At 37.6% G+C, this 25191-nt stretch overlaps 2 long non-coding RNA genes across 6 annotated transcripts in view; both read left to right on the top strand.

Moving 5' to 3' along the window:
- LOC127517019 (uncharacterized) overlaps window positions 1–20999 on the top strand; it is a 99403-nt gene extending 78404 nt beyond the window's left edge. Inside the window, exons 6-11 of one of the 5 annotated variants that reach the window (XR_007931164.1) lie at window positions 2062–2229; window positions 2446–2588; window positions 11728–11862; window positions 15907–16065; window positions 16307–17161; window positions 17317–20999. This is a non-coding gene — a long non-coding RNA (uncharacterized LOC127517019). Of the gene's footprint in view, window positions 1–2061; window positions 2230–2445; window positions 2589–11727; window positions 11863–15906; window positions 16066–16306 lie in introns of all 5 variants that reach the window. The other 4 variants (XR_007931165.1, XR_007931163.1, XR_007931166.1 and 1 more) reach the window with 4 other exon arrangements.
- On the top strand, window positions 2597–4667 carry LOC127517020 (uncharacterized). Its single transcript, XR_007931167.1, has 2 exons — window positions 2597–3444; window positions 3718–4667. It is a non-coding gene; the product is annotated as an uncharacterized LOC127517020 (long non-coding RNA).
- Window positions 21000–25191: the final 4192 nt, after the last annotated feature.

Here is a 25191-nt window from a genome sequence, read left to right as displayed (position 1 = left end):
TTTTAATGACATCTTGTTATTATTAGAAAATATGTCGTTTTAACAAGAAAAATGTCATTTTAACAACATAGCATAGCATCTCATTATTACGAGAAAATATATTGTTAAAACGATAACATCTCGTTATTACGACATAATCGAGTGGAAAAAATCATATGCATGTGGCAGCAATGCACCACTGTAGAAAACAGTTGTGTACAATTTTTGATGAATAAAAAGTTCAAAAGAGCAATTTATCTGAAATAGAAAGCTTTTGTAGCTTTATAAATGTCTTTACTGTCACCTTTGATCAATTACAAAAAAAAAAAAAAAAAAAAGGCAAATTAAAAAAAAATCTTACTAACCCCAAACTTTTGAACGGTAGTATTTGGCTGTCTCACATTTGCTTTTCAAATGACTAAAGTGGGTGATTCCTGATATACAGGCATATCTTTTGAACTTTGTATTGTCTAAAAGTATGTTCTCGAGTCTAATATTGTTTTCAGTATATTAAAACTGTGACATGGAAATGTACTGCATAGCAGGAATGGCCCAGACCTGCTAATTAGTCCCTTACGGTAATGTACATGGGCAACACCCAAAACCAGAGCTTGGCGTGTGTCCTGCCCCACCAAACCTTGGAATTCAGAGACAGTGACTCAGACTGCATATTTCATAGAGGAAAAAAACACTTATCTGAAGTTTGGATGTGGAGACAGCTGTGCAGGGTCAGAAGAAAGCCTAGAGAGAGGGAGGGAGAGTAGAAAAGGCGGTGAAGGACACCATGGGAAAAGTGATCTCTTTCAGAAAGAATGTTAGCGGTTCCAGCCCATGATTCCAGCCTATAATGGATCACCTACCAATGGTTTCTAAGAACTCGCGACTGCCACTGCTGTGCCTCTGTGCTGACGGCATTTGAGAGTAATAGAGTGTCAGCAGAGGTGAGAAACAAGACTATAGGGCAACAGTAGGGTTCTGGAGCCATTCATTTTCTCCATAGAGAAAGAGATTTTTAGCATAACAAACTTTTCAAGACAGACCTACCATCATGTGTAATTTGATGATTAATTCTTGTGTAGAATTTTCAATTTTTAACTAGTCTGCTTAGTCAGTTTCACTACCCATAATCCTGCATCACCACCTAATTGAATCTGATGACTACTTATGTATTAGTACAATACCATTCAAAAGATTAGTTTTTTTTAAAGAAATGTATCTTCATCTTCTGAGCTCAAACACTCTAAAAATGCAACCCAAGTTGGGTTGAAAACGGATAAACCCAATGATTGGGTTCTTGTAACCCAGCGGTTGGGTTAAATGCTGGGCAGTTTTATTTAACCCAACTATTGTTTTAAAATTACTATATGGCTGGCTTAAAATGAACCCAAAATAGGTTGGAAATTAAAAATCAGACACATAATTACTAGAGGCAACAATAATATTCAAAAGGTGATTTACTAAATAAATTAATAAATGTTAATTTCCAACATATTTTGGGTTCATTTAAGCAAGCAATACAGTAATTTTTAAACAATACTTGAGTTAAATAAAACTACTAGCATTTAACCCAGCCACTGGGTTAAAACAATCCAATCGTTGGGTTTGTCCATTTTCAACCCAACTTGGGTTGTTTTTTAACTCAGCATTTTGAAGAATCCTGAAAATATGTATCACAGTTTTTACAAAAATATGAAGCAGCACAAATTTGATAAGAAATGTTTCTTGAGCAGCAAATCAGCATATTTGAATGATTTCTGAAGGATCATGTGACATGTGACTGGAGTGATGATGATGAAAATTCAGCTTTGCGTCACAGGAATAAATTACATTTTACAATACATTCAAATAAAAAACAGCTATTTTAACTTGTAATAACATTTCACAATATTTACTGTATTTTGATCAAAGAGATTTCTTTCAAAAACATTGAAGGGGGGGTATAATGCTATTTCATGTATTCTGACTTATTTACACTGTTAAAGAGTTGGATTCTCATGCTAAACGTGGCCAAAGTTTCAAAACACGAGTTGGACGAATGACGGAGTATTTCTGTGACAAAAATTCTCTTCCAAATCCTTACAGGATTCGGGATCTTTTTTCGAGTATTGGCCTGAGTGATGTCAACAAGGTCGGAATTCCGACACTTCTCCCGGAAGGGCGCGCACGCACACGTCGACCAGAGCGAGAGAGCAAGAGCACGCCCATCAACGCGCGTCCGGCTTTATGGAAGTCGTCGGCAGCGCTGCACAGGTCACACAACAATGTCACCAAAGAAGTGTGTTTTTGGTTGTGAGGGAAAGATAGCCTTGCTTCCCAAAGAACCCAGCGTTAAGTGGAGCTGAGAGTTTTGTGCTCACGCAATACATTGTTGCGCTCTCAACATTTGTTATTAAAATAACCATAGAAACTGATAGCTGCAATCACTTTTTTATTGGTTAAAATGAATGGATATCTTGTGTTTTTCAGTGGCTGCTCGAGCCCTCAGGATCGGTGCTTATGGTTTCATAAACAAGGCCCAGTTCTACGCTGGATTTACAGATCGTTTGAAACTGAAAGATGGAGCGGTCACAGCGGTAATGATCCCGGGTCTTGAGTCGGAACCGCAGGTGGTGAGTAAAACTGCTTCAAATGTCTGTTTTGTTGGCAATTGATAGCTTGAGCCGATCTCTACACAAAAGTTGTGCGTGCTCGTGACAGCTCGTCACCCTATCTCCGCTCACAGGACACGCCTCCAGGCACTCTTCTGTTTTTGGAAATACTCGGTACAGCATATGTATCTTTTATAAATATGATAAAACTAAAGACTTTTTGGAGATATGAAGGATGCACTACTACTCTATAGGTACTCAAGATTAACATGAGATTGGCAGAAACTGTGTGTGATACCCCCCCCCCCCCCCTTTAAAAAGTCTTACCAACCCCAAACGTGAAAATTTTTTTCAATAAATTTAAAATATATAGTTCTGATACTTATAATGAATATGAATATAAATCAAGTTTTATTTTGTACCACTGTTTTTGATCAATTATGTCATTCTCAATGTTTCATGGGATGAGTTATTTATAATTCTCAAAAAAGAATATATACTTTTGTCTTTTTTACTGAAATAAAAAAAAAAGTCAAGCTCTTTATTGTTTTCACTTGACATTTTGATATGAAGTATATGAAAATCAATCAATTAATCAATTAAATTCCCCCTGTAGTAAATAATTTTATCCCTTTAAACTCGACATACATACATACATATTTGAACGTTTTTTCCTGTGAAAAAAAAAAATCTTAATGCCTTAAAATAGCTAGAATGTAACTCTACACCCTTGCTTCATTTAGTATACGTGGATCTATGAATATGCTAATTAGCCCCGCCTCCACTCACTCGCACGAGCTCAGAGATCCACTCGGTCAACTTACTGAGGTAAACGCTGCACAATGGTATCGCTCTTTACAACGTCGGACACATAACGGTAATTAATATGATTAGCCTTTTGCTTGACCATGGTATCAAGTAGCTAATAATGTGTTGCACTGTAAAGCCAATAAAATAAGAGGGGAAGTAGAGGTGAAGAAAGGTTGTTAGTCTAGCCTGGGTAAATATAGTATATTGTAATAGGGGTTTTGACATTTTCCAGGAATGTCTCTCCGTGTTATGAGTAACCTTGGCCGTTGCACTACTGATTGAAGGGAAAATGTGTTTGAGGTCTTCCTTTAAATGAAAGCAGTTCCATGTTTTTTTGCAGCAGACTGTGGCGAGTGTGTAATCCTGACAACTGAAGCCCCATGCGTTTCCATTGAAATGCTGCACAGGTATCAGAAGCCTGAAGCGCACACATGGCCAGTACACCAGAGATATAGCGCCGTTATATCTCCCCTCCCAGCCCCCTTTCTCATTTCTCATAACTTTTTCTTGCTTCTCTGGAACCCGTGACACACAGAAAGAGAGAAAAAGAGAGAAGCAGTGAGAGATAAGCAGTGGGCCGTGACTTCCACTGAATTTCTCTGTAAGTGTTGGCTGGGCTGTTGAGTGAGTAGCAGAGGTGCCTGGATGTAAACAGTGTGCGTGTGTCGCTTTGGCTTTGTTACCGTAGACACGACTTATGTTTACATGCTGGTTCGGTTACGCAGAATCTTTATTGGTTATGAGCCAATAAAAGGGCGAGAGGTCACGTAGTGCAGTGTTGATATTTTATACACAGACAATAGAAACGTGCAGCAAACATGATTAATGAACTAAAATAGTGCGTGTTACTAATTAGAGACTTGAGGGTTGTTTCTATTTTCTGAATATTGCTACAATGTATAATGTTTTATCAAAATATATCTTTAAAAAAAGTTAGATTTTAACTTGACGGTTGTGTTTCACACATTTAAAGAATTTTTAAATTGCAATACAATATACTTAAAATATTTAATTTAAAGAATTTATCAATGACAATGTATTTGTATGTTACATTTTGTTGTTTTATTCATTGTTTTGTCTTTCATTATTGTTTTATTATTTAAATTTAAAGTTTATCTCATCCAGTGTAGTGTTACCCATTTAATGCACACTATTGGGGTATGTTGTCACAAAATGTCTGTTTCTGTTAATGTCTGTATTATATAAACATTATTATTATTATTATTATTATTATTATTATATTATTTATACATTTTAATAATTTTAATACAATTACTATTCATTACTAAATATATTTTCAAAATATAATTTTTGTTTTGAAAGAAGTCACTTCTGCTCACCAAGGCTGCATTTATTTGATTAAAAATACAGTAAAAACAGTAATATTGTATGGAAAAAAAATTCTTAAACATACCCAGTGTGAATATTATGTTATATTATATTATATTATATAAACATTATTATTGTTATTATTATTATTATTATATTATTATTATTATTCATTACTAAATATATATTCAAAATATAATTAAATTAAAATTAAAAAATATAATAAAAATAATATTCAATATTCAAAGTCTTACGACCCCATTTTTGTATTATTTTATTTTATTTTATTTTATTTTTTCAACCAAGACCTACAGCAGTGGCCAAAAGAAATGTCCAGCCTAGAAAATTTGACAACATCGTGCTTTATTCAAGTATTATTAAAATTGGTTAAAGATTTTGTAATCATATTGCATAGTTGTGCTTGGAGATTGTTTTATTTGTGATAACGCAATGAAACATCCCAAAAATTTGCATACATAATTTTTTAGTCAGGCTGTCATACAAAGAAATTAGGAGCACATGCAAAAACAAGAGAGCACCAACAAAATATTATTAACTCATTATGTTGTAGTCAGTGTATGCTTTTTCCACACAAATATTTTCTATGCATTTTTTTTTTTTTTTTTTTTTTTTTTTGCATAGTAAAATAAAACCTGTAGATGTAGTTTGCCTTTTTTGCCAAATAATTTTTTTCAGATAAATACCTTAAAACCAAGTGTAGTGTTTTGTTTTTCCCTCATATTTAAAATATTAAAATAATAATAATAATAATAAAATATTTTCCTCATATTTTGATGATTTAATAGAACTTTTAGGGCCATTTAAAACAGACATCACTGTACAAGGGACGGTCATTAATTTTACAGTAGCTCTCTAGGCATGTTGATTTGCTATGACGGCAACATTTCAACAACTTCTTTTCCAGTTCTTTTTCCTGTTTGTCACAGCAGGAATCTGTATGATTTTAAGAGTGCCAATGAGGCAATTGTGTGTGCGTCATAGTGCACAATGCCATAACCCACAAAGATCATAGCATTGACTGTAGTATTTTCATTGGCACTAGGATCTGTCCTGTGGTGCATTGAGCAACACATATAGTTTATGTTCTGATCTGGCATATAAAACACAACCTGTGCAACTTCTCACCGTGCCCTCGGGGATCTGATGTGCTAGCGTATGTCAAGCTTTCATTTTGGCACATCTTGCTCTTGTTCCCGGTCAAAATTCATGTAAACGCCCTTGAAACATCTATTCACCTCACCCCACCTCCAGGTGTGCCTCTTTCCAAACGAATGTTTTTTGTCTTTTGTGCCTGTTTTCTTGGCATTGCAATGCTCAGGAATAAAGAAATTAAATAAACCATAAACAGTATCCTTAATATTCTTGGAAGTGGATTCTTCAAAACAGTGTCATGTAAACATGGATATGAAACAGCTCTCTTCCAAAACCTGGCAAGCTGCCTACAGAGGCTGTATTCCCAACGCGGAAGAAGCATTATAAATAAACATATATTTCAGTTGTATATATTTAAAGTGCCCCTATTATGCTATTGTTTTAAAGGATCCTAATTTTGTTTTGGAGGTCTCCTGCAATAGGTTTACATGCATCCAATTTCAAAAAAACACTTTAATTTTCTAATATACAATGCAGCATCTCCTCTTATCTAACAGTGTCTGAAACGGTTTGATAAAAGATTCAGTCTCTCTAAACCCCTCCTTTCCGAGAGCCTACTCTGCTCTGATTGGTCAGATGGCCCGGTCTGTTGTGATTTGACTACCGCTTACAGTGAGCATCAGAAACGAAACGTCCATTACCATATCTGAATTTCAGCTCTGAAGGCTTCCTCAGCACTGTGATACGAACAGTAACAATGGCATTCGAGCCAATTTGAGCGCAAGTCCTCATCTTTTGGAAGCGCGTGTGTAACCCCTCCTATTCGAACCGCCCGCTCTAAGCGGTAATCGAACCCGGGTCCGCCAGCATGGGAGTCAGGCGCTCTAACAAGGAGGCTAAAGACCGCAGTCTCTAGTGTCAGTCGCTAGAGCACTTCTTGAGATCAGGGGAATGAGGTTTACACTCACAGCTCTTACCGGCCTACGTCTGTTACACTTGCAAAGTGGATTTGCTTTGGCAGTGTTGAAAACAGCGTCTTCTCGACATGTCGACAACACGAACCAAACTCTTCCAGAACTCAGCTACAACTACAGTGTTTGAGGGTCAAAATAGACATCGTTCATGGGCAGCCCATGAAGACCATAGGCTGGCATTATGCAAATTTGTTACAAACCTGTGTAGGTTGGAGCAGGAAGTAAGACTGGAATTACTGACGACTCATTCCAGGCAGTTCAGAATCGAATCTTTCTTTTGGGAGACAATAACTTCATTTATCTGCACTTTGATCTTTGAAACTTTGCAGACCTTTTACATTTACAAACAGCCATATTACACAATGCATGAAACATAATATCCAAAAAAGCATGATAGGGCTACTATTAAGTATTGATTAAAAATAAATCAGTATAATTGAAAATTTATTATTTGTTCTAATATTTGTGCTTTGTGCTTATTAGAGGAATGCTGCATTAGCTTAGCACATGCGTGCAACCCAAATACACTCTTATGGGACTTCTGAGGCAGCTGCTTATGTAGGAAAATAGGCAGCATAAGTTTAGGAACAGAGCTAATGACTCATATCTGTAGATCTTATTGACTTGCGATGTTTTTATTAGCTTGCATGCCTGTGGTGACAGATGAGTTTTGATGTGTGCATTTTCAGGTGTGGAATTTCATTGTGCTCCGTCATTTTTACATGTATCAGCATGTGTTTGGTTTATGTGTTTGTACATTTCTTTCTTCTTTTTTTTGTGATCTTCTTTTCTCTCTCTTTAATGAAACCATGAGTTGTAAAATAGTTGTTTGGGGTGGAGCAGAGCCCACGGGTGAATTCTGTTATCTGGTGATGGAAGCCGAGCTCCAGGAGCTGCATGCATGTACGCTTGCATGTACATGCATTTCATGCATTTCTCACACACAGAGATGCAGTCCTTTTTTCCCCACATGCTCATTATGCACATTTTGCACATTTCTCACAACCCCACCATGAATTCCTCAAAATGCCACATAAATGGGCAGTAGTGTCATATTCATTCATGCCCCCTCAGATTTTGAATGCAATTTCTAAAAACTTAATATATCTTTGATAATTCATTTTACATGATTACTGTGGGTAACATGTTTGCAGAAATCATGTCTAAATATGATTAGTTTCATCAAGTCAAAAATGTTTTCTGCAGATGTTTTGATTTCAGCTGAAGTTTTTTGACTCGCCTCATTTGAGTTTTTCTGTAGAACGTAAACTTTCTATTTATCAAGGAATTCTTGAAAATCTGACCATTTCCACAGAAATATGAAGCAGCGCATCTGTTTTCAACATTGATAATAATAAGAATTATTTCTTGAGCAGCAAATCAGGATATTAGAATGATTTCTGAAGGATCATGTGGCACTGAAGACTGGAGTAATGATGCTGAAACATTACTTCTAAAACATTAAAAAAATCTTACCGACCCCAGACTTTTGGACAGTGGTGTGGAAAAAGTCTGATTCTCATTAGTGTAATGCAAAATAATAATAATAAAAAAAAAAGCATAGGTACTTAATTGTCAAGAAAATGACACAATGCAAAAAAAATCTTTAATGATCTTTATTTTCTTATTATATATTTTCTTTCCTGAACATTTCTTGACAGTTTTCACTCAAATTGGTCTGAATTCACAGTTGCCGTCATCTGATGGACGCGTGTGCAATTGGAAACAGTTCTGTTTGTTTTGGTGTATCTATGGCAGGGAGTTGTGTGTGACCGTGAGAAGTGCACATGGTCTGTATGCGTGTGTGTGTGTTTACTATCCATATTGACCCAGATGACTCATCCCAGCATCTAACCCCATAATGGCCTTTTAATATAGCTCTGACCGGTGCAGGCTTTTTTCAGCACGATAAAGCATTTGTTTGTTGCTAAGTGCACCTCGCAGCTGTTTAACAGTCATTGCTGTTTACAGAGTCAGGGAAGTTTCCCCCCTTCCCTCTCCCCAGTCGTAATAGAGTCACTTCCACCAGCTGAAACCCCACTCGCTGTGAATGAGCTGCTCAGTTAGTATGTCACTGTGACACAGCTCTAACCCACACTGAATTCCAGTTCTCAAGCACATTCCCCAAGAAAGGGAACTACATTCTTCCCTTTTTCTGTCTGCTTTCTGTTCTATAAAATTGTATTGTTTTAGTTTTTATTATGCAAGGGCGAAAAGTTTGTAAAAGTATTTGAAAAGATTGCATAACAAAAAAAACCTCAATGCCACTTTGCAAATGTTTCTCCTTGAAAGCCGTTTAAATGTTGATTTAGTTCTGCTGATGTTTAATCTTTTAAATCATTATGTAAAAGTATCTCTGTCTGACTGTCTATGTGTGTATTTGTCTATCTGACTGTCTGTCTGTTTGTTTGTTTGTCTGTCTATCTTTCTGTCTGTCTATCTATCTATCTATCTATCTATCTGTCTGTCTGTCTGTCTATATGTCTGTCTATCAACTGTATCTGTCTGTCTGTCTGTCTCTATGTATCTGTCTATCTACCTGTCTGTCTGTCTGTCTATCTATCTATCTATCTATCTATCTATCTATCTATCTATCTGTCTGTCTGTCTGTCTGTCTGTCTATCTATCTATCTATCTATCTATCTATCTGTCTGTCTGTCTGTCTGTCTCTGTATATCTGTCTATATGTCTGTCTGTCTGTTTATCTGTCTCTATGTATCTGTCCGTCTCTTGGTCTGTCTGTCTGTCTATCTGTTGGTGGGTCTATATCTATCTATCTATCTATCTATCTATCTATCTATCTATCTATTAGGGGTGGCACGGTACATGAAAAAACACCCGAACCGTTCGGTTCGCTTGTCTCGGTTCGGTTCGTGTGTGCGTCGCATGGTTCGACGCATGCACAATGTAGCCCCGTGCCCAGACAGTTTCGCCTCAGACAGTTTCGCGCGAACATACATATAGACAGTAAAAGTGGAGTAAGGAGTGCTGCAGAAATGGCAAGTGGAGGAGATAATGAAGGCTGCCCGGAGTTGGCGGATGCGCCCGCGTCGTTCAAATCCGGTGTGTGGGAACATTTTGAATTTCATGTTACTTACGATGACAACTGAAATAAAACAGTAGATAGAACTGCGACTGTGTGCAAGCATTGTGCAAAATGCATTCAATATGCTAATGGCAACACTTCTAATATGACAGTTCATTTGAGAAGACATCACGCCAATGTGTCGATAAGCACAAACAGGAGAGAGCCGGTTAGGAAACAACTTCTACTGTCCACAGCATTTAAGCAATATATATATACAGTGGCACTTTAATCTCTAGTTTCCAAGTACTGCACTTTAATTTCAAGTGAAAGAAATGTATCCTCACTCTCAGGGAATAGAAGCATTGTTTACACTGTTTTTGTGTTAAGATGGTTAAACTTATGCTTGACTTTATGATTATGGCCTTTGCTATTATATTATTACATTATAATATATATTTATGTTTAAAGTATTTTGACTTGTTCAAAAGACAGAGCTTTAAGAGTTCCTCTCTTTTTCTTTTAAAATATTTTTTTTTTGTAAGAGCTACACTGAAGTTGGCAGTTTGATAAATGCAAGTTAATTTCAATCTTTGTGTGCTAAAAAGGCACAAGTTCCTGTAGAGATAACAATACACATTCTCCTTTTTTTTTTTTTTTTTTGCCAAATAAACGAAAAGCATGTCATCATCAAAATCTCACCTAGCTTTTACTCAGAGATGGTCCCAATAATGTGCTTAAAGTAAAGTCAAATTCAGTTAGTGCATGATTACATTACAAAAATGTTAATACTGTATCCTAAATTGTGGATAATTAAGCCAATAAGCTATATATCATATGCTGAAGGAAATTTCCGGAGTGTTAAAGATTAAAAGAAAAAATAACAACAAGAACCGTACAGAACCGAAAACCGTGACCCTAAAACCGTGATACGAACCGAACTGTGGGTTTTGTGAACCGTGCCACCCCTACTATCTATCTATCTATATGTATCTGTCTATCGTTCTGTCTGTCTGTCTATCTGTCAGTCAGTCAGTCTGTCTGTCTCTTTCTGTCTGGCTCTATCTGTCTGTCTATCTATCTATAAGCTTTTAGCTTTCAGGTCATCTACTATATTAGTGTGGCAGGATTGCATGTACAGAGTTGTCACACTTGGAAGTTTTATTGGTTGCGTCATCGCCGCGCTGCAGATCTGACCTGGTTCCGATCTCTCTCCTTTCTTCACTGCGATTCGCATAAATCAGCATGGCCGCATTGTGCCACTCTTCTCAATCCCGTAATTGTTGCGACGGAATGCCACGGTAACAATAGCAGCATTCCAGGTCTGCTGGGCCCCAGGTTGCAGCACAGTGCGCTGAGCACAACACCTGAATGCTGCATCGCTGAGAACTTGCACTTTGTGCAAAAAAACCCCCAGGACACAGCATAACTTCTGGGTTGTTCTGTCCTCCCCTCCACAAATTTATGTAAGACATACCTGCCGCTACAGGCTTAAAGAAGTGATAACATATCTTTCTGTATGTTTAAAAGTAACTCACAGAGATAAGTACATGGTTTCTGCAGGAGGTTAGACTAATCTATCTATCTATCTATCTATCTATTGATTTATCTGAGCTTTTAGTCCATGTCTTTTAGTTTTTAGTACATCTACTGTATATATTTGTTCTCGTAAATGACAATTAATATTTGGCAGATATAAAGATTTCAACAGAACGTTTTAATTAAGTGCATTAATTTTAATCAATTTGAGAGCTTATTTATTTTATTTAATTTTTTTATCTTTTAGTCCATGTCTTTTAGCTTTCAGGTCATCTGCTCTATGCAGGTGTTCTCCTAAATGACAAAATTAACTTTTAGCAGATATACACAATTTAAATGTACATTTTCTAACATTTTCTTTCTTTTCCAGGAAAACAGAGCAAACTTTTTGATGACTCATCCTGCACTAAACAGATTTTTATCCAATCAGATGCTCTCTAAAATGAGAATGTTGCTCCCTCTGCAACCAACCAGCAGGTTGCAAATCATGGTTCATGGCTATGAGGTAACTAGATGTGTCCTGACTAAACTTTATTTTAATAGGAAATATGTTAACACAGAAAAGAAAACTAGAGGGGGAAATTTTAACTTTTTTTTACTGATTTTTCGGGTTTTTTTGTTCAGGAATGCAATGAACTTTACTGGCAACTGTACAAAGATTACACATGTGTTTCCCATAATAGTGAGTAACAGTGAGTGATGTGTTTGAGATTTAAGGAGGTTTTACTCTGGACACTGTATCATTACGAAGCATTCCCTGCAGACATTAGGGAGGAGAGTGATTAGATAGGGAAATTATTTGTGCATGAATCAGCAAACGGTTCCTTTTGGAGGCAATCTGGGTTCTTTGTTCTCTTGAGGTCAGTTTCAACCAGACTTCCTTCTTTTAAACATACAAACTCTTTTCTTAATGAATCAAAGGCAGAAAAAGCCACTATTGAACACTATTGGCCATAGAGAAAATGAGAAAGAGCAGGGCTATATGTGGTTTATGAGGGATGTGTCTTAGGGCGATTATGTTTAGTGCTTTGTTTTATCACTACATATTTCCTTGGATTTACACAAGTTTGTGTCTGATTAAAGTTTCTTTAATTAAGAAGCAAAATAGTTCTTTGTTGTTTTCTATAAAAAGTACAAAGATGAAGTGACATTCACAAGCCAGTTTACTGTGTGATAAAGTGTATTTAGCAAGACAAATGTTGGGTGGGACTTCATTTTATACATCTGGAATTGTTGGATCATGGAAAGTGGGTGTTTAATACCAGAATAAGGTCATGTGATTGAAGGGGAGGGGTTAAAGGGTTAGTTCACCCAGAAATGAAAATTCTGTCATTAATTACTCACCCTCATACCGTTCCAAACCCGCAAGACCTTCGTTCATCTTCAGAACACAAATTGAGATATTTTTGATCAAATCCGATGGCTCAGTGAGGCCTGCATAGCCAGCAAGATAATTAACACAGAAAGGTACTAAAGACATATTTAAAACAGTTCATGTAACTGCAGTGGTTCAACCTTAATGTTATGAAGCGATGAGAATACTTTTTGTGCGCCAAAAAAACAAAATAACAACTTTTTTCAACAACATCTAGTGATGGGCGATTTCAAAACACTGCTTCATGAAGCTTCGAAGCTTTACGAATCTAATATTTTTTGAATCAGTGGTTCGGAGCATGTATCAAACTGTCAAAGTCATGCCCCCCAGTGGTGAACCATTGAAATTTCGAAAGACGTAGCCTCATTTACTGAAATCACGTGACTTTGGCAGTTTGATACGCGCCCCGAACCCCTGATTTGAAACAAAAGATTCGTAAAGCTTCGAAGCTTCATGAAGAGGTGTTTTGAAATCGCCCATCACTAGATATTGTTGATTAAAGTCATTATTTTGTTGTTTTGGCGCATAAAAAGTATTCTCGACGCTTCATAACATTAAGGTTGAACCACTGTAGTCACATGAACTGTTTTAAATATGTCTTTAGTAGCTTTCTGGGCATCTGGAAGTGTTAATTGTCTTGCTGGCAATGCAGGCCTCACTGAGCCATCGGATTTCATCAAAAATATCTTAATTTTTGTTCCGAAGATGAAGGAAGGTCTTACAGGGGTGGAATGACAAGAGGTTGAGTAATAAATGACAGAATTTTCATTTTTGGGTGAACTAACCCTTTAAAATATAAGAAGCCTTAGTGATGGCAGTTGAACAGTTGAAGTTTTTTCAGAAGTGAAGCAAGTTACACTTTGATAAGAGATTTGACAAACATGTTTTTTCTTTGGAATAACATGTAGTGATGGAGTATTCATGATATCACCAGGAACTTGTATTAAAATAAATATAAAGTAAATTGTAAACAATAACTATAGTAACTTTGGTATTTAAGCAGAAAACCAACTGCAATACTGTTTGGGTTAGCACAGGAAAAAAAATTCTCAGTTGACTTTAAGTGCCATGCTGGTTGCCTCCATTGATTCAGCTGATTCTTATCACTTCTTGACTGATATTGTGTAAGCTTGCTCTCAAGTTAGGCCTACTTTGAAGAATTCGAACACCTGTCATTCAAAAAGTATGTAGTACTCTCAGCTCTACTTTTACAATGTTTAAATCCATTCCACAGAATTCTGCAGATTTCACTCCAAATAAGCACAGAACATATATAAAAAGTCAGCAGATTCCATCTAGGTCTAGCACATACTCTTTTCTCAAGCTCACACTCCAGATATCTGTTGTGTGCAGAACACAATGGGCTTTGATGACTTGTTCTTGCCTCCTATCAACTGGACATACTGTTCCCTCCATACTTGGAGCGTCCCAAAATTCTCATTCCAGCACTAATATATAACCATATAAGACAGAAGCACAAAGTGTTTCTGGTTTTCATGTACCCTTTGTATCAAGCCAAACTCCAGGTCTTTCTATGGGACCGGGGGTGGCGTGACACACAACAATTGTGTGAATGAATAGTTATTCACCTGAGTGTCAAAAGAGAACAAGGAGCACTGTGAACTTGAACTAGATAACACCCTAGTGGTTAAAGCGGTCCCGTGCTGCTGAGAGGTATGTGTGTGTGAATGCGAGATGCAGGTCCACACACACACACACACAGTATGTAATGTGTGCATGTGCTCATTTTAAAGTGCCTCCTCTGTGCTGTTTTAAATGTCACTGCTTACTCAAGCTCTCTACACCTCATTCAGTTACTTTCTGCTTACACCCAAGTGAAACATACGTTAACATAGAGAAACACTGTTACTGTAAATATATATATATATATATAGAGAGAGAGAGAGAGAGAAATAGATCAATGTTTCGGCATATATATATATATATATATATATATATATATATATATATACACACACCGATCAGGCATAACATTATGACCACCTTTCTAATATTGTGTTGGCCCCCCTTTTGCTGCCAAATCAGCCCTGACCCGCCGAGGCATGGACTCCACTAGACCCCTGAAGGTGTGCTGTGGTATCTGGCACCAAGATGTTAGCAGCAGATCCTTTAAGTCCTGTAAGTTGTGAGGTGAAGCTTCCATGATTTGTTCAGCACATCCCACAGATGCTCGATTGGATTGAGATCTGGGGAATTTGAAGGCCAAGTCAACCCCTCATACTCGTTGTTGTGCTCCTCAAACCATTCCTCAATCATTTTTGCTTTGTGGAAGAGCGCATTATCCCTCTGAAAGAGGCCACAGCCACCAGGGAATACATTTTCCATGAAAGGGTGTACATGGTCTGCAACAATGCTTAGGTAGGTGGTACGTGTCAAAGTAACATCCACATGGATGGCAGGACCCAAGGTTTCCCAGCAGATCATTGCCCAAAGCATCACACTGCCTCCGCCGACTTGCCTTCTTCCCATAGTGCATCCTGGTGCCATGTGTTCCCCAGGTAAGCGATGGCCATCCACGTGATGTAAAAGAAAACGTGATTCATCAGACCAGGCCACCTTCTTCCATTGCTCCATGGTTCAGTTCTGATGCTCACGTGTCCACTGTTGGCACTTTCGGCGGTGGACAGGGGTCAGCATGGGCACCCTGACTGGTCTGCGGCTATGTAGCCCCATACGCAACAAACTGGTTGTGTGTGTGTGTGCACTGGTTTGACCTACATTATGAGGATGCATATAAGTCCTTATATCATGGTGTGTATTCAGTTTTCAGGCCACGCCCCATACATAATGAGGACATGCCAATGTCCTTGAAATTAAAAATGCAAAATAAACATACTAAATTATTTTTTATTAAAAATGTGTGAATTTGTGTGATGGGTTTAGTGGTAGGGTTATTGTAGGGAGATACAGTACAGTACTGTATACATACTGTATATAATCAGTTAGGGTTAGGGGTGTATAATTATTAGGGGTTAGGGTAATTATTTTTTTATGTGACCATTTTTGCCATTTCTGACCCTTTTATTAATTAAACGGGCTGCTTTAACTTTGTATATAAAGAAGTTCTGTTATGATCAGCTATTTCTGTGAAACTTGTTTTTTTCTTCTCACTCTCGTTTTGGACCTTGATAGCCCTTTTCACTTTCAATATAGCTTATGTAAAAAGAGTGTCAGAAAGTTGATGATGAGTCCAGAGTGCCGCTGCTACACAACTTTGGTTTTGCATGTGGGTCTGAATCATGGGAGATGCATCTGAGGGACCCCCTGGAGTCCAATCCAAACATCTGTCTGTTTCACCTCTGCATCGTTTGAGTGAGTATGTAAATGATCACTCCATATTCTCATGTGTTAACACACTGGTGATCAGTCACATCTGTTTAGACTTTAGGCCGTGACGCACGACTGTAACAGACAGACATTATCATCATCAATCAGAGAAATTATTTAGCAGTGCTAACAGTGCTTGCATTAAGACAGCATGAATTATCAATAATTGAATAATCCTTTGCTGTGCTATACACTCTCCTCTTTTTTCTCTCTTCTGCTTTGCTAGGAAGTGGCAGAATGTGTTGGAATGTGGAATCTGATCAAACTTGCTGCAAGTGTGGAAGAGGCAGAAAGTTCATACACGATAAGAACTTGCCCCAGAGCAAAGGCCAGACTCCCCTCTTGCTCTCGAGCAGCTGTTTCACAGAAGCGCATTACATAACGCGCAAGAACCTGCCATAAAACTAGGACAAAAAATGTCCCACAGTCATCTGAAAAATCCCTTCTAATTTCAGAAAGCAGTTTAGGAATTATAGTGTCTTTAGGGAGGTCAGTTTTTTTAAAAGAATTTCCAAAGGTAATTTTTGAAATGTGATTGTATCGAAGGTCTTGCACACACCCAAACTGCACTACTACAACAGTTAATGTCAACTATTAATAGACTTAGGAAAATACTTCTAATATTTTTTGTGCAGCTGCAGTGTTGGAGTTGGATTGAAAACTTTCCTAGTATTTGTTAATCCGTTGCTAAGATGTTTTGAATGGTTTGTAGGGCATTGCTAGGGTGTGAGGTGGTTGCCAAGGTGTTCTGAATGCTTTGTAGGGTGTAGCTAAGGTGTTCTGAATTGTATGTAGGATGTTGATAATAGAGTGTTCTGCATGATTTCTAAGGTGTTCTGAATTGTATGTAGGATGTTGATAATAGAGTGTACTGCATGATTTCTAAGGTGTTCTGAATGGTATGTAGGACGTTACTAGGGTGTGCAGTAGTTGCCAAAAAGTTCTGAATGGTTTGTTGGGTGTTGCTAGGGAGTGAGGTGGTTGCTAAGGTGTTCTGAATTTTATTTTGGATGTTGTTAAAGTGTTTTGCATGGTTTCTAGGGTGTTCTGAATGGTATTTAGGGTGTTGCTAGGGTGTGAGGTGGTTGCCAGGGTGTTCTGAATGGTTTGTAGCATGTTGATAGGGTGTTCTGCGTGGTTTCTAAGGTGTTCTGAATGGTATGTAGGGCATTGCTAGGGTGTGAGGTGGTTGCCAAGGTGTTTTCAAAGGTTTGTAGGGTGTTGCTAGGGTGTGAGGTGGTTGCCAAGGTGTTCTGAATGCTTTGTAGAGTGTTGCTAAGGTGTTCTGTATGTAGGATGTTGCTAGATTTGGGTGTTCTGTGTGGTTTCTAATGTGTTCTGAATGTTATGTAAGGTGTTGCTAAGATGTTCTGAATGGACTGTAGGGTGTTGCTAGGGTGAGAAGTGGTTGCAAAGGTTTTCTGAATGCTTTGTATGGTGTTGCTAAGGTGTTCTGACTGGTCTGTAAGGCGTTGCTATGGTGTGAGGTGGTTGCCAAGGTGTTCTGAATGGTTTGTATGGTGTTGCTAGGGTGTTCTGTGTGGTTTCTAGGGTGTTCTGAATGATTTCTAGATTTTGTGAGGTAGCTGCTAATGTGTTCTGAATGTTTTGTATGGTGTTGCTAAGGTGTTCTGAATGGTTTGTAGGGTGTTGCTAAGGTGTGAGGTGGTTGCCTAGGTGTTCTGAATGTTTTGTATGGTGTTGCTAAGGTGTTCTGAATGGTTTGTAGGGTGTTGCTAAGGTGTGAGGTGGTTGCCTAGGTGTTCTGAATGTTTTGTATGGTGTTGCTAGAGTGTTCTGTGTGGTTTCTAGGGTGTTCTGAATGATTTCTAGATTTTGTGAGGTATCTGCTAAGGTGTTCTGAATGGTTTGTAGGGTATTCCAAGGGTGTGAGGTGATTGTCAAGATGTTCTGAATGGTCTGAAGGGTGTTGCTAATGTCTTCTGAATGGTTTGTAGGGTGTTGCTAGGGTGTGTTCTAATTGGTTTGAAGGGTGTTGCTAAGGTGTTCTGAATAGTTTGTAGGGTGTTGCTAGGGTGAGAAGTGGTTGCCAAGGTGTTCTAAATGTCTTGTGTTGTGTAGCTGGGGTGTTCTAAATGGTTTGTAGGGTGTTGCCAAGGTGTTCTGAATGGTTGTTGCCTCAAATGACAGGACGTCACAAAAGGGCAGCAATTTTGAATCAGCTGCTGTGTGTTTGCTCTCTGTGATGTTTAGCAGTGAGGTCAGAACAAAGATGACTGAGATGTTCCGGCTGGATTAGATGAGAAAAGACAGAACCAGCAGAGATCACTCATGACGTGTGCTAACAGATCGGATTTCTCTATCTCCATCCTAGTCAATGCCAAGGTCCTGTAAACAATGTGTTTGTTTCCAGTACAGTTAACCCCCCCACCTTCCATTAATGTGCATCCTCCATGCGACTAATAAGTCAACAGAACCTCTCGTCTGTGTTGATGCATCACGTTCCGTGTGGCTTGTCCTCGTGCTGACGTCCACAGTCATGAATGTAAACACGGACAGGGCTTAATTTCCAGCGCTCCTACGTCTTTGTTCCGTTGTAAGCGCTTCTGTTTTCCGAAAGGTTGCACGGTTACGTAGGACAGCGAGTGGGCGGGAGGAAAAGGAGATTGGTGGATAACAGGAAGAAAGGGAACTTCTAAATCCGTGTTTGTGTATGTAATTAGACCTGCTATTGTTAGAACAACGTGCTGGCTGTGTTTATATCCCGTTTGAATGGACAGACACTTGGAGACAATGTTAAGAGAGGACAAAGAAAAAGGACAAATGAGACCTATTTATAATCTTAGTTTTTTCTGCTGGACAATAGTGAGATTGAACGGAAAGCAAATCAGTCTCCTGCTTCTTAGGTCTTCTTCTTTCTCACACCTTTTGGCTAATGACTTTTCTGTGATTGATCCTCAGCATTTTTATGTGTTTATGATTGCTTAATTTTTTTATTAATTAATTATTTAATACATTTTTTAAAGACGTTGCTCTGAGAAAAAGCCATTTATAGTCAGTGAAATATGGAGCAGAGTCAATTTATAATTTCTATTTATAATGTAGAAATCTCTGATTTTTCAAGATTTTATTCATTTGAAATCCCATCATTTTATTTATTGTATTTTTTTATTTTAATTGCGTAATTTTCATTTCCATGATTCTTGGAGATTTTACATTTTTAATTATTTTAATTATTAGATATTATTAATTTGTTTATTTTCATGAATTTAAGTGTCAAGACTTTTACAGATTTTATTAATTTTATATAAAATCTTTTATATATATATATATATATATATATATATATATATTGCATGATTTAATTTCCATGATTCTTGGAGATTTTATTAATTTTAAATTCCATTATTTTTTTTAATAGCATGATTTTAACTTCCGAGACTTTTACCGATTTTATTATTTTAAATAAAATTTAAAAAAATGCATTATTTTAATTTTCTATGATGTTTTCAGAGCTAAATATGCACAAAAAAGTCTCAAACTGTGCTTACATTTGAGTTTAGTTTTCTGTTTAGATTTCAACATGAGCTCAAATGTGTCTCATTAAATTATAGATTTATTTAATTTCATTTAATTAATACGCTTACTGTATGTCAAAATATGTACTAATTTGTTTGCCTGGATTTCTCATATATCATTTTGGAGAAACATCTGAGGAAAAAGTTAATAGTTCAGTGAAACATAACTGAGAACCTCCATTAAGCACAAATTGTGCATCATGCTAATGTGCAGAAACTCTCTGTGAGCTTGGAACAGAGACGCATAGCTGGAAGTTGAGCTCTCCAGTGACATGCCCAGTGTGTCAGGCTGCCATGTGATGCGAGCCTGGCACATGTGGGCCCGTGCCTGTCTCATTTCAGTGACCCTGTCAGAAACTTTAACCCAACTCAGAACGCTGCTACTCTGACACTGAGAGTGTTAGCATCTGTGTCACCGCATTTCATCTTGCACCATTCATCAGATGACAAGTTCTGAACTGTAAGTGCAGATGCACACGTGCAGTTCTTGTACTGTTAGAATAAATTGCCCAAAGCCACTGTTTATTTGCTAAATTTTCTCATTTTAAATGTATAGTTTACCCAAAAGTGAAAATTCAGTAATTTACTCACCCTCTTGTTGTTTGACTGACTTCCTTCTGAGGAGCATAAAAGATATTCTGAAGAACGTTGGGCTCCAAACAAAATTAGACCCCACTGACTTTCACTGAGACATATTTCAAAATATATTCTTTTATGCTCCACAGAAGGAAGAAGGTCAAACAGGTTTGGAAAGACATGAGGGTGAGTAAATAATGACAGAATTTCCATTTTTGGTGGAACTAACCCTTTAAGGCCTACTCACACCAAGAACAAATATCCCTGTTTTGCATTAATGTGAGTTTTACTTTGCATTAAAGCAAATGGCATTTGTATTGTCAAATTTTGCTTTAAAGCTTGTGGATAAATGCAGTGGTTTTTTGTTTCACTCTTGGTGTGAATAGGCCTTTTGTGTGTGATTCATTTTGCTTTTCCGCTCTTAGTGTGAACAGGCCTTTAGTCTTTTGACCCTGCACCAGTATTTAGGATTCTATGCTTCATTACCCCCAGTATGTGCTTTCTTATTCACTCATATACAACAGAGAAAGCAAGGTCAATACGGCCCTGAAGAAAATGAAATTCCCAAAGGAAGGTGAAGCTGAGGCATATGGCTCCCGCTGGTACTAATCAATATCTTCAATGCAGCACACCACCCCGATCAATCGCACATCGTGAAGGCTTGTATCTTCGAATAAAAGATTTGTATCGTTTACTTCTCCAGCACCAATAGCTGCATCTTCCCTTCCAGATCAATAAGAGTTTTCTTAAAGGGATAGTTCACCCTAAAATGAAAGCTAAAGAGATAGTTCACCCATAAATGAAAATTCTGCCATCATTTACTCACCCTCATGTTGTTCCAAACCTGTATGAGGTTCTTTTTTCTGTTGAACACAAAAGAAGATATTTTGAAGAATGTTGGTAACCAGACAGTTGATGATAGTCATTGACTTCCATAATTTTTTTTCCTATTATGGAAGTCAATATCTACCGTCAACTGTCTGACCAACGTTCTTCAAAATATCTTGTGTTCAACAGAAGAAAGAACCTTATACAGATTTGGAACAACTTGAGGGGGAGTAAATGATGACAACATTTACATTTTTGGGTGAACTAACCCTTTAAATCATAAATTACTCACCCTGGTAATGCCATATGCCCTTCTTTCTTTTATGGACCACAAAAGGAGAATTTTTTAAAAATGTCCCGCTCACACTCGTCCATATAATGGCAGCTACCAGCATCAAGCTTTTTAAAAAAAGACACAAGCGTATCACAGAATGATCTTATGTGACGTGTCGTATTTTCCAAGTGATACAATATGAAATTTAATGTATTATTTAACAAAAGTGCTTGGCCTTTGGTCTTCACTCCGTCTTGCCCAGAAAAAGCACACAAGTTGAGAGAAATCAAGATTAACACGAAATACAATCCATGTATCTTCTTCTCTGAGGTGAATATATCCGTTGTGTTCGTCATAACGAGAAATTATCACGTTCACATCCGTCAACTGTCATTCTGACTGTCATCAGACAAACGAAGTTCCGTTCCGAAGATATTTAACTCACTGAAGAAACTACATGGATACTTTTTTTAGGATTTCTAGGCATTGTAGTTTATGTCACGCATTTGTTAATCTTGATTTCTCACAACTTGTTTGTTTTTTCTGGGCGAGATGGAGTGAAATGCGGTGCTAATAGAGTTTCACAAATGCGCATTTCGTAGCCTTGCACTGAAGACCAACGGCCAAAGTCAGGATTTTTTTGTTAAATGATACATTAAATTTCATAGATTATACCCCCAGAACACTTGGAATGTATTAGCGCTTTTCCACTGCATGGTATGGTTCAGTACGTCTCACTTTTTGGCTCTTTTCCACTGCATGGTACTGCATGGTACAGCTCAGTACGGCACGGTACGGCTCGCTTAAACAGTACTCAGCGATACTAAATGTGACTTGTAAACACTGCAGATCACTGATTGGTCAGAGAGAATCATCGCTGTCAGCGTCATTGGATTTAAAACACGAGACACCAAACCTGTTAGATTTAAATAGTCAATAACAGCCACCGCAGTATCATTTGTTCGCGCGACCTTTAAAAACGACTTGCTTTAAACGACCGTCGCACGCAACTTGAAAAAAGGTGCAGACTCGTTGATAGCCGAGGAGCAGATCCACGGCAGTAGAGGCGGCGCAACTACATGATCAGTCTATAATCCCACCCACTTTGAAGCAGTACTAAACTGCAGTGGAAGAGCAAACCGAAAGTAAAGCGAGCCGAGCCGAGCCGAGTCATACCACGCAGTGGAAAGCGCCATATGACACGTGTCGCAGGGGATCATTCTGTGATATTTTTTGCGTCTTTTTTTTAAAAAGCTCAATGCTGGTCACAATTCACTGCCATTTACAGGACGAACGCAAGCGGGACATTTTTTACGAATTCTCCTTTTGTGGTCCATACAAGAAAGAGGAGCATACGGCATTATAAAAACACCAGGTTAAGTAATTTATCATTACTTTATTTTAGGGTGAACTATCCCTTTAAGCTTTGAGCACACGACTTTCATTGACGTCTGCTGCTCTGATGTGTATTTGACTGCTGGGTGTAACTTCTGTCCTGGAGAAGCACCAGTCAACAGTTGGCTTTTACTACAAGGAACTGCGATGTTAGGGGAACACCCTTTGTTTGATACATGCGTGTTTGCTTATATACACCTCTCACACCCTCTTTAAAGGTAACACGTAAGGACTTGCTCAGTTGGGCGTAAAGTGTGGCAAACTGTAAACATTCATGCAGGGAATTCTCTTGTGCCTATAGCCGAGCGAGTCCTGTAGGCACGCGGCTGTGAATGTGTACGGTGGGCGGCATGTTGAGTCAGAAGGAGAACAGCAACTTGTGAACTGAATTTTACATTAATAAATGCAACCCTGAAGATTTAGTTTAATCATTTTAGAATTAGTGTAAATGTGAGCCTTAAATCATATGCTTTCTTTTACACATAAACCAGAGTCAGAAATGAACATTTTTTTGTCACCAAAAGTGGCAAAAATGCCCCTTGTAGAGAATTTGTCTGTTACCTAAGAGTGGAAATATTACATAATAATCTATTCAAGGCATGTTTAGTTGAGGTTTAGGTTTAGTCAGAGCTGTTGCTTGAATACACAGGACTATGAACAAAATGAAAACATTCCAATCAACCAATCAGATTTAAAAGACAAGTTTACAGTTTATGTCAAGTTTAGGCTTACAACCAGGGTTAGGCGCTTCTACGTCAGTGTTACTCACCTATAATTTCACCTGATTTTAGGGATAAGTTATGGGTAGGGTTAGGTTTAGAGGAAGGGACAGGGTTAGGACTAAATTTCTGGACAGGAATGTTGTTCCAGGATCAACAAAATATGTTGATCCAGGAACTTACTTGGCAAAATCACGATGACCAAAATCTAACATAGCAACTAGCCAATTAGTGTTTGTGTTATGATTTATTTTGTAGTAATTATAGAAAAGTTTGGGGTAAATTGATCAAAAGTGACAGTAAAGACATTTATAATGTAACAAAAGATTCCTATTCAAATAAATGCTGTTCTTTTGAACTTTCTATTCATCAAAGAATCCTGAAAAAATGCATCACGGTTTCCAGAAAAATTAAGTAGCACAACTGTTTTCAACATTGACAATAATCAGCAATGTTTCTTGAGCAGCAAATCAGCATATGTAATGATTCCTGAAGGGTCATGTGACACGGAAGACCAGATCAGAGGTGCGTTCACACCATGTCTTAGGGGCTGTTTACACGACACCGGTTTCAACTAAAAATGAAAAACCATTTTAGCTGTTCATTTACTGTTCATTTAGCTGGCCTTAAAACACAAACTTCTGAAAATGGCATTCAAAGTGAAAGTTTTTGAAAACGATACCGTTATCGTCTTTGTGTAAACCGCAAAAACGCTAATCTGTGAAAACGGTGACGGCATGAACATGCGTATTGCGCGATTGGCGGGAGTGTTCTGTAAAAGATTGCGTATGTGCGCGGGCTCGTAGTCTTTCTTTATAAAGTGACATCGCCTAATACAGCGCTTTTAGTCATTTTCGCGGATCTGTGTGAACAGCAAAACGTTTTGACAGTGTTGTCATCTATACAAAGAAAAAAACGTTTACATTTTTTTACACCATTGTCATGTAAACATACCCTTAATTAACGTAATTATGAAATTCCAACTTGTAAAAAGCTTCCATGTCCTCTAGAACTCTTAATTAGAACTTGTAAACTGGGAATTTTCTGAGAGCTCCTACTTGTATCAAGTGACCGCTGTACAACCTGACTGCTCCAGATTCATTTAGGCATTGATAGTGTTGCCATAAAAACACATCATTTCCAGTCCGAGGTCGTGAACAGCCCTGAACATCACATATTGTCATCTCGAAATTATGGTAATTACGACATTGACGGTGTGAACACTGCTGAGAATTCAGCTTTGTCATTACAGGAATAAATTACACTATAAAATATACTCAAATAGAAAACAGTTCTTTTAAATTGTAATAATATTTCACAATATTACTGTTTTACTGTATTTTAACAGTAGTGTTTCTAAGTTTTAAAAACAGCCACAATTGTTCAGACTGAGAATTTATTTCAGTTAATTGATTGTCAAGTAGTATTTTTTTCTTTTTATGTTTAGAACATAAAATGCCCATTAAACATTAAAAAAGAAAGAAAATGTCCCTGAAAATCAGTTCCAGGGGGCTTTAATAAAAAAAGCTTTAAATTTCAGACAAAGACTCTGACGGTCTGAACGGAAAAAAATAGATCATTGTTCTGCTTTGCTCTTTGTCAAAGCAGTCCGAAATTACATCACTTAATCAGGGCAAAGGGAAAAATCACTGTGCATGAATCTAGTTCAGACACTGCATCTGTTTTTCCATTTGGGAGTTGAAACTGTGATTGTATATGGTGAGGTCACAAAGCTTCCTTTTGCCAAACAATGTGATTGGCCGTTGCTTGGCAAGGCATT

This window comes from Ctenopharyngodon idella, chromosome 8 (assembly GCF_019924925.1).
Source record: "Ctenopharyngodon idella isolate HZGC_01 chromosome 8, HZGC01, whole genome shotgun sequence".
NCBI classification, from domain to species: domain Eukaryota; kingdom Metazoa; phylum Chordata; class Actinopteri; order Cypriniformes; family Xenocyprididae; genus Ctenopharyngodon; species Ctenopharyngodon idella.
This window is presented reverse-complemented; position numbering and strand designations above follow the sequence as displayed.